Below are 9,879 nucleotides of genomic sequence, written 5' to 3'. Positions count from 1 at the left end.
TTATGTGACTTGTAGTTCTTCGGTCGTTTTTTTTATTTCTAGAGATTCTAAAGACGTGTAAAATTAATTCCAACAGGTGGCGGCACATCTTCATCCACCAAAAAGTGCTGCAACCTTTGCAAGTCAACTTTTTAGGATAGCATATCTTTCAGTTTCAACTTGCTTATGACTCTTTGGAAATCAAATTTGTTTTAAATGGGTCTTTGCACATTTACGTTGATAGAGAAATACATGTTTACTGTGAGTGTAATGTTTACTGTCATTTCTGATTGTTTATTTAACTTGTATCTATTTCACTTGCTTTGGCAATGTAAACATATGTTTATCATGCCAATAAAGCCCTCTGAATTGAATTGAGAGAGGGAAAGATGGAGCGAGGGAGGCGAAAGCGAGCGAGACCGAGAAAGAGTGGCCCTCTATAATTCGGCTATGTAAAAACAGCGATGGGTGAGGGGCCAACCTCTCCACATGTGACTACAGTGTCCATTTTTAGAGGAAGATCGGCACACTCGGTCACGGTTGAAGTTCTTGCCCTTTAGTTGGGATTAGAGATGTAAAATAATTATTATTCAACCGTTAATACGTTTTTTTAGTTTGTTACATATATCTTCCCCAGTTTATTTAATCTCATTATTGATCGGATTTTCCCCCCTTTATTTTTCGTGTGGACGTTTTGAGATATAATTTTTATTTCTAAACTTTTCTTTCTAAAATGTCAAAGTTTGCTCGCGTGTTTTTGTAGCCTACCTTCGTCTATGGAATCATCTTGGGGATATTAGAAATAGCCTAACGGACATGGAGGAGTTTATCAACTTTTCCCACACAAGGTGCCTTTTGTTCGTGAATAAGGCAGCGTGCTTTTGGAAGACTAGACCATGAGGGAACCCATCGAGCGCACAACTGTCGATTAGGCGACTGGTTGCTTGAGAGCGTCAAAATAAAATGGTAAGGAATGCTCCGTTTTAAACCAATTTCTTTTTTTAATAAATGTTTTCATTTATTTTTTAAAGTTGTTGCTTTAGTGTTTTCATTATTTTAAAAAGTGTTTGCTACTTTTCATTATTTGAGAACAAATAACATGACATGGTCTATTGATGATTTATTGATGACGTATGCCTACTTTATTACTAGCCTATTTACTAATTACTGTATGAGGACTTCCTTCTGTATAAATGATGTACTGTATCCAGTGTGGATGACTAGACAATATTTGTGCTGTATCTCATCTGATAGCCCTTGGCTATTGATTTCTAAAAACCACTGGCTGGGCATATACCTGCATGAGCTGGAAGGACCACCAATGGATGAGAGCTTCTAGGGTATCAAACAACCCACAGTGATATGATACCAGCGCTGCCCTCTGTCAATTTGCCCGCCTGTCAGGATCCAATACAGCCTGGTGCGGCAGGTAGCCTAGTGGTTAGAGGCGGGCCAGTGGCTGCAAGGTTGCTGGTTTGAATCCCGGGTCTGATAGGACAAATCTTTCTGGAAGTGAGCTGGCAACCGGAAGGTTGCTGGTTTCAAATCCTAGATGCATTACCTGCCGTTGTGCTCTTGACCCCTCTCAACAACATCTCCCCGGACACCCAGTGTGGCAGCCCCTGCACCGCTCCAAAACCTGTACATGTATGTGTTTCTTTTGGAGGGGTTGGTTAAAGTCCGAAGTTTCAGTTGGACCTTGTGTGCAATTGACCAATAAAGTAATCTTGATCTTAATCTTAGCCTGGTTCCAGATCTGTTTGTGCTTTCTTGGCCATAGGGTTTGGCGAGACAGCACAAACAGATCTTAGTCCAGGCTAGATCCATTCAAGCGTACCACTGAACTGCTCTCTGTAAATATGAGACAACCTGCCATAGGGGCATGGGGCACAGCAATGGGGCACAGCCTCTACTTTATCATGCACGTCGACTAGAGTATCATGCTTTAAAAGCCCGGTGTAATTAAAGTATTACAGTATGTTAAGCTAAACGTTTGTTGATAGGGGTAAGGCAAAATCACCTGAAGTGAAGTCATGTTGCTATACGTCTGTGGTGCCTATGGTAGCCTAATATACCTGCAATGGTAAACTGTTAATTACTTTGTCAAGGTAGGGTAAAAAAAAACAGCTGATAGCTTCTATTCTGAAATTATTCAAGATTTCACTTGATACACTGCTTTGCACCGCCAGAACAGGTGAAAATAAAACCATATGTTCTTCAAGCTTCGCTGACTGCATTAATTGAAATTTCACACAGAGAAACGGTTACAAATGTGATTGTCATGCTGGCTCTTCTATCTTCAGTCCTCTTTCATTAAAAAAAAACAAAAAAAAAACATATTTGAGCCATAAGAAGGAGGCATCCATTAAAAGCATTTGTAACATGCTGATAAATGGGGAGATGGTGGTTCCTTCATGAGCTGATCATCAAATGTGTCCTACGCCTCAGTGGGTTGTGAATGTTTCCATGGCAGCTCTATAAAGATGAGCTCTTTGTGACACCACGCTTCTATGGGATAATAAGCTCAGATAATTGGTGTGTACTGGCTTACATTATCAATCATGAAACCATTTGAAAGAAAATACTATTTCCTAGATGTTCTTTTGATGGTTTTCACAGTAATCTATGATTCCGAGTGGCGCAACGGTCTAATGCACTGCATCTCAGTGCAAGAGGTGTCACTACAGTCCCTGGTTCAAATCCAGGCTGTATCACATCCGGCTAGGATTGGGAGTCCCGTAGGGCGGCTCACAATTGGTCCGGGTTTGTCCAAGGGTAGGCTGTCATTGAAAATAAGAATTTGTTTTTAACTGACTTGCCTAGTTAAATAAAGGTTAAATTTATAAAAAGCTATTCCATTCTATAGCTCATGCTATGGGACTTAGCGACAATGTTGTACATGTAGTGTAGTAGAGTTTTCACTGAAGGTAAAAATACATGTTAGAGAACAACCATTGGACCCCACACAGTTACATGGTGTTATTGAACTATGCCAAAAATCACCCGTATGACAAATAACAAATGAACCAATCTTCATCCAGCTATGGGCAATTGTTAAGCAATCGTCAGGAAGCTCTCAATGCATTTCCCTTCTCATTTCCCCTGGCATGTCTCCCATTGGCTGTGGTCTGTGGCTATATAATGATGGCATGTCTCCCATTGGTTGTGATCTGTGGCTATATGATGATGGCATGTCTCCTATTGGCTGTGGTCGGTGGCTATATGATGATGGTATGTCTCCCATTGGCTGTTGTCTATGGCTATACAATGCTGAGTGCATGCACTCAAATGTCCTCCTCGATTAGTCTTTCCATGATTCCTCGCGTCCTCTTCCTTCTGAAACAGCGTTGGGGGAAAAGATCCAAGGTCCATCCCTTCTGACCTAATCCTCCAATGTGTTTTGAGGAGAAAGGATGCAGGGAATTGAGAAAGGATGAATTGGGAAAGAGCCACGGAGTGAATTAAACAAGGCCTGCTTATAGACTTGAAATCCATTTATATATTTTTTTATTTAAACTTTATTTAACTAGGCGACTTGCCTAGTTAAGAACAAATTCTTATTTACAATGACGGCCAAACCCAGACAACGCTGGGCGAATTGTCAGTGCCCTATGGGACTCCCAATCACAGCCAGATGTGACACAGCCTGGATTTGAACCAGGGAATGTAGTGATGCCTCTCGCACTGGGATGCAGTGCCTTAGACCACTGCGCCACTCTGAAGCTGAAAAAGATCACAATTGTCACGGCTGACTAGGTGTGTTAGTAGGAATCAGGTGCAGAGAGTTCCAGGGGAAAAATGCACTTTATTCCGGCACCGAAAATGGTAATGCCCAAAACACAGGGCACAAAACACTGACCAACCCAAACACAGGGTAAACACGGTCCGGAGCACACAATAATCCCGCACAACAAAGGGCGGGTTCCACACGCTTACATAGGGAAGCAAATCAAGAAAACACACATCGGAACAGGTGCAACTAATAAGACAAAACTAACAGAAAAGGAAAAAGGGATCGGTGGCGGCTAGTAGGCCGGTGACGACGACCGCCGAGCACCCCCCGAACAGGCGGGGGAGGAGACTTCGGCGGGAGTCGTGACAACAATGCTGTGCTCTCAGGCCAGAAGTTTTTTTACAATCTGAACTCTGTGACCTTTGTGTCTGTGTCATGCGGGCAGACGGTGTAAGACGGAGATGGTCAGAGGGAGATTTCCTCTCTGGGGAAAACACAGACTCAGTGTACTCCAAGTCCAACTTGTGAATACCAACTAGTCCACGTCAACAGTGAGTGCTGGGTCTAGTTCCAATTCAAAACTTTTACTCTAAGTCCTATAACTCATTCACTTTTTCAGAGAATTTCACAGGATTTGTCTAATCATTTTGGGAGTTAAGATTTGCAGTCTTTTGGACAGGCTACAGTAGCAGCCTGAGGCAGACAGAGGTTGCAACAGGGTGTTGGAACTCAGCCTTCATAGCACCAAAAAAATAGTTAGGAAATCTGTGGCATCATGGGAATTCAGAAGACAGAAAGGGGGGGACATCAGGGATACTGGGGTTTTGGATGAATACATGGATACCATTTTTATGCCTCTGCATCCAGTATAAAATAAGTTAGAGGTAGTTTCGCAAGCCAATGCTAACTAGCGATGGCACACAGGAAGTTAGAGGTAGTTTCGCAAGCTAATGCTAACTAGCGATGGCACCATGACTGGAAGTCTATGATATCTACTAGCATGTTAGCAGTTACCATAGACTTCCAGTCATTGCACTAACGCTAGCTAGCAATTGCGTTAACGCTAGTTAGCAACTTCCTTCAAACTGTACGCAGAGACGTAAAAATGGTATCCACGAGTTCCTCTGACTCCGGGAAGGTAGATAAGAGTGCTTCATTGCCAAAATCCTGAAGTATCCCTTTAAGTGTGGTTTACTCTGAACAACCGGTCATCTGCAATCAGGCTTTGGACTTGTTAGTCTTTCTTCATTTCCATATACTTCCATGGTTGATACAGTGTAGAGTACATTTGTTTGACATTTTAGTCATTTAGCAGAGGCTCTTATCCAGAGCGACTTACAGTTAGTGCATTCATCTTAAGGTCGCTGGGTGAGACAACCACATATCACGGTCATAGTAAAGTACAGTGTGTTACATGACAAAGCACTAACCTAATGTCAAAGGCTATAGTGTCAGAGTGAAAATGTCTAAAATACACCAAGGCTGCAGTGTCTTTGGGTCAGGAGTTACAACAAGAGCTTCATCCTCAGCTTTAATGGGAGCTGCCGTCTCTCTGGGTTTGTGTCCCAAATGGCACCTATTCCTTGTATAGTGCACTGCTTTCGAACATAGGCTCTGATCTGATCTGAAAAAATACCAATTAGTGGGAAAAAGATCAGAATTGGGCTGCCTGTCTAAACGCAGCCAGAGACAAGTGAATACGAGTCAGTTGTTGTGTTTGCTGCAGTTTGTATGAATCTGAGTGGTTACATACAGTACATGTTAAATGGTTACGAGACAGAGATAATGAGACTCTTGCTGTAATCAAAGGGAAGGTACTACTGAAGGCCTCCGTATTCAGGCAGGCAGCTTGAAGCAGAAGTGTGTCACCATACAGGCCCTGAAGAAGGCACAGTCATGCTGAAACGTTGGTGATTTATCTAATAAATTACGCAGAGTTTATATATACAGTCGTGGCCACAAGTTTTGAGAATGACACAAATATTAATTTCCACAAAGTTTGCTGCTTCAGTGTCTTTAGATATTTTTGTCAGATGTTACTATGGAATACTGAAGTATAATTACAAGCATTTCATAAGTGTCAAAGGCTTTTATTGACAATTACATGAAGTTGATGCAAAGAGTCAATATTTGCAGTGTTGACCCTTCTTTTTCAAGACCTCTGCAATCTGCCCTGGCATGCTGTCAATTAACTTCTGGGCCACATCCTGACTGATGGCAGCCCATTCTTGCATAATCAATGCATGGAGTTTGTCAGAATTTGTGGGGTTTTGTTTGCCTCTTGAGGATTGACCACAAGTTCTCAATGGGATTAAGGTCTGGGGAGTTTCCTGGCCATGGACCCAAAATATCGATGTTTTGTTCCCCGAACCACTTAGTTATCACTTTTGCCTTATGGCAAGGTGCTCCATCATGCTGGAAAAGGCATTGTTCGTCACCAAACTGTTCCTGGATGGTTGGGAGAAGTTGCTCTCGGAGGATGTGTTGGTACCATTCTTTATTCATGGCTGTGTTCTTAGGCAAAATTGTGAGTGATCCCATTCCCTTGGCTGAGAAGCAACCCCACACATGAATGGTCTCAGGATGCTTTACTGTTGGCATTACACAGGACTGATGGTAGCGCTCACCTTGTCTTCTCCAGACAAGCTTTTGTCCGGATGCCCCAAGCAATCGGAAAGGGGATTCATCAGAGAAAATGACTTTACCCCAGACCTCAGCAGTCCAATCCCTGTACCTTTTGCAGAATATCAGTCTGTCTCTGATGTTTTTCCTTGAGAGAAGTGGCTTCTTTGCTGCCCTTCTTGGCACCAGGCCACCCTCCAAAAGTCTTCACCTCACTGTGTGTACAGATGCACTCACATCTGCCTGCTGCCATTCCTGAGCATGCTCTGTACTGGTGGTGCCCCGATCCCGCAGCTGAATCAACTTTAGGAGACGGTCCTGGCGCTTGCTGGACTATCTTGGGCGCCCTGAAGCCTTCTTCACAATAGTTGAACCAATCTCCTTGAAGTTCTTGATGATCCGATAAATGGTTGATTTAGGTGCAATCTTACTGGCAGCAATATCCTTGCCTGTGAAGCCCTTTTTGTGCAAAGCAATGATGATGGCACGTGTTTCCTTGCAGGTAACCATGGTTGACAGAGGAAGAACAATAATTCCAAGCACCACCCCCCTTTTGAAGCTTCCAGTCTGTTATTCGAACTCAATCAGCATGACAGAGTGATCTCCAAACTTGTCCTCGTCAACACTCACACCTGTGTTAACGAGAGAATCACTGACATGATGTCAGCTGGTCCTTTTGTGGCATGGCTGAAATGCAGTGGAAATGTTTTTGGGGGATTCAGATCATTTGCATGGCAAAGAGGGACTTTGCAATTAATTGCAATTCATCTGATCACTCTTCATAACATTCTGGAGTATATGCAAATTGCCATCATACAAACTGAGGCAGCAGACTCTTTGAAAATGTATATTTGTGTCATTCTCAAAACTTTTGGCCACGACTGTAGAGTGCGACTCTCTTTATTTCCATAGCTTATAGTTTATTCGCCTTTAGTCAGCACCTCTACATAAAATAATTTTCTCTGGGTGTGCACCAGCTCATGTTTTTATTCATTCACGAGTATGACTACTCTGCTGTGAATCAAAACTACACTTGCAGAATTTGAATCTGCGCACGCTCTAAGTTCTCTCAATGTTGTCACGTTACCAAGACATTCCTAAGCTTGTAGAAAGTTTTGTACGTTTGTAGAAAGAGATTCGCAAGTTTAAAAAATTGGATTTGAGCAGCTCTGAGGAAAGGACCTTTTACTCCTGGCCAATCAGTTCCTTCTGCCAAAACGATAGCTACCTAACCATTGGCTAGATTTTTACATCAATCAGATGGTTAACAAAAAAATATAGCCGTTTTCCTCTCACATCTAAAACCGCCTGATGAAGCTAGCCAGTTGATAGTAAAGCTAGGATGAACGTCAGAGGCCAGCCAGTTAACACAATATCAGCTGTCAATGCTATGGCTGGAGTTCATCTGAAATGTACATTGTATTTCACAAGATAAACAAACTACTGCCTTGCCTTTACACCCAAAAAATGTATGTACACAGATAAGAGAGAGAGTATAACGTTTTGGATGTGTTTACCTCATCCTCTCTTGCTGATGTGGTTTGCTACTTCCTGAGATTTGATTGATGAAACAATCCAGCCAATAGTTAGGCAGCTATAGTTTTGGCAGAGGGAACTGATTGCTCAGGAGCAGTGGTGTAAAGTACTTAAGTAAAAATACTTGAAAGTACTACTTAAGTGGTTTTTTGGGGTATCTGTACTTTACTATTTATATTTTTTACAACTTTTACTTTTACTTCACTACATTCCTAAAGAAAATGATGTACCTTTTACTCCAAACATTTTCCCTGACACCCAAAAGTACTCATTACATTTTGAATGCTTAGCAGGACAATCCTGGTGATCCCTACAGTCTCTTATCTGGTGGACTCACTAAACACATCCTTCGTTTGTAAAGGATGTCTGGGTGTTGGAGTGTGCCCCTGGCTATCCTTCAATAAAAAAAATGTAATGATGCCGCCTGGTTTGCTTAATATTTGAACTTGAAATGATTTATACTTTTATTTTTGATGCTTAAATATATTTTATCAATGACATTTACTTTTGATACTTTAGTATATTTAAAACCAAATACTTTTACACTTTTACTGTCATGTCCTGACCATAGAAAGCATTTATTTTCTATGGTAGAGTAGGTCAGGGCGTGACTAGGGGTTTAGTCTAGTTTATATTTTCTATGTGGGGTTCTAGGTTGTTTTTTCTATGTTGGTGTTTTGGTATGATTCCCAATTGGAGGCAGCTGGCTATCTTTGTCTCTAATTGGGGATCATACTTAAGTAGCATTTTTCCACCTGTGTGTTATGGGATATTGTTTTGAGTTAGTGCACGTAGCATCTCTGTAGTTACGGTTCGTTGTTTGTTTATTGTTTGTTTATTGTTTGTTTGTGTTTGTCTTTGTCTTTGTCTTTGCTTAGTTTCACTTTCTAATAAAATATGTGGAACTCAACATCCGCTGCGCCTTGGTCCGTCTCGCCTAACGATTGTGACATTTACCAAAGTCGTATTTTACTGGGTGACTCACTTTTACTCGAGTCATTTTCTATTAAGGTATCTTTACTTTTACTCAAGTATGAACATTGGGGACTTTTTCCACCACTGGTCTGGAGAAAAAGGTCCTGTCCTCAGAGCTGCTCAAATCAAAACTATTTATACTTGCGAATCTCTTTCTACAAACTTACAAAAACTTTCTACAAGCTTATTACTGCCGCTTTTATTTTTTTTAGGTATTTTTCTTAAAACTACATTGTTGGTTTAGGGCTTGTAAGTAATCATTTCACTGAAAGGTGCGAATACCTGTTGTAGTCGGTGCATGTGACAAATACAATTTGATTTGATTTTAATCTCTTGGTAACGTGACAACATTGAGAGAACTCAGAGCGCACGCAGATACAAAATCTGCAAGTGTATTTTTGATTCACAGCAGAATATTCATACTCGTTAAATGGATTTGTAATAATTCTGATAATGGCAAGTTACATGTTTGCGACTGTTAAATATTTAACACATCATGATACAACCTTGCAAAATTCAATTACACATTTGCGAATTGTACTTGCAACCACAAATCTCAATGTGCAACCACAAAACTCAAAATACAAACTGGTTTAGTTCTGTCATTATAATCCCAAATTTAGAATGTTCTGGTAAAAAGTAGTGTACTATATAGGGTGCCATTTGATCCATATGGAGGAATCAGCCAGGCCTTGGATCTTTAACGGTCTCAGGATACTTTTGTATATATTTAACCTTTATTGAACTAGTCAAGTCAGTTAAGAACAAGTTCTTATTTACAATGACGGCCTGCCCCGGCCAAACCCTAACCCGGACGACACTGGGCCAATTGTGCGCCGCCCTACGGGACTCCCAATCACGACCGGTTGTGATACAGCCTGGAATCAAACCAGGGTCTGTATTGACACCTCTAGTACTGAGATGCAGTGCCTTAGACCGCTGCACCACTCGAGAGCCCCTACTTAATGATCACAGCCGTTTACTGTAGCTACTGCCAGGGGAACCTCATAAACAGCCGTTTACTGTAGCTACTG

Source organism: Salvelinus namaycush, unplaced genomic scaffold, assembly GCF_016432855.1.
Source record: "Salvelinus namaycush isolate Seneca unplaced genomic scaffold, SaNama_1.0 Scaffold388, whole genome shotgun sequence".
In the NCBI taxonomy this organism is placed as follows: domain Eukaryota; kingdom Metazoa; phylum Chordata; class Actinopteri; order Salmoniformes; family Salmonidae; genus Salvelinus; species Salvelinus namaycush.
This window is presented reverse-complemented; position numbering follows the sequence as displayed.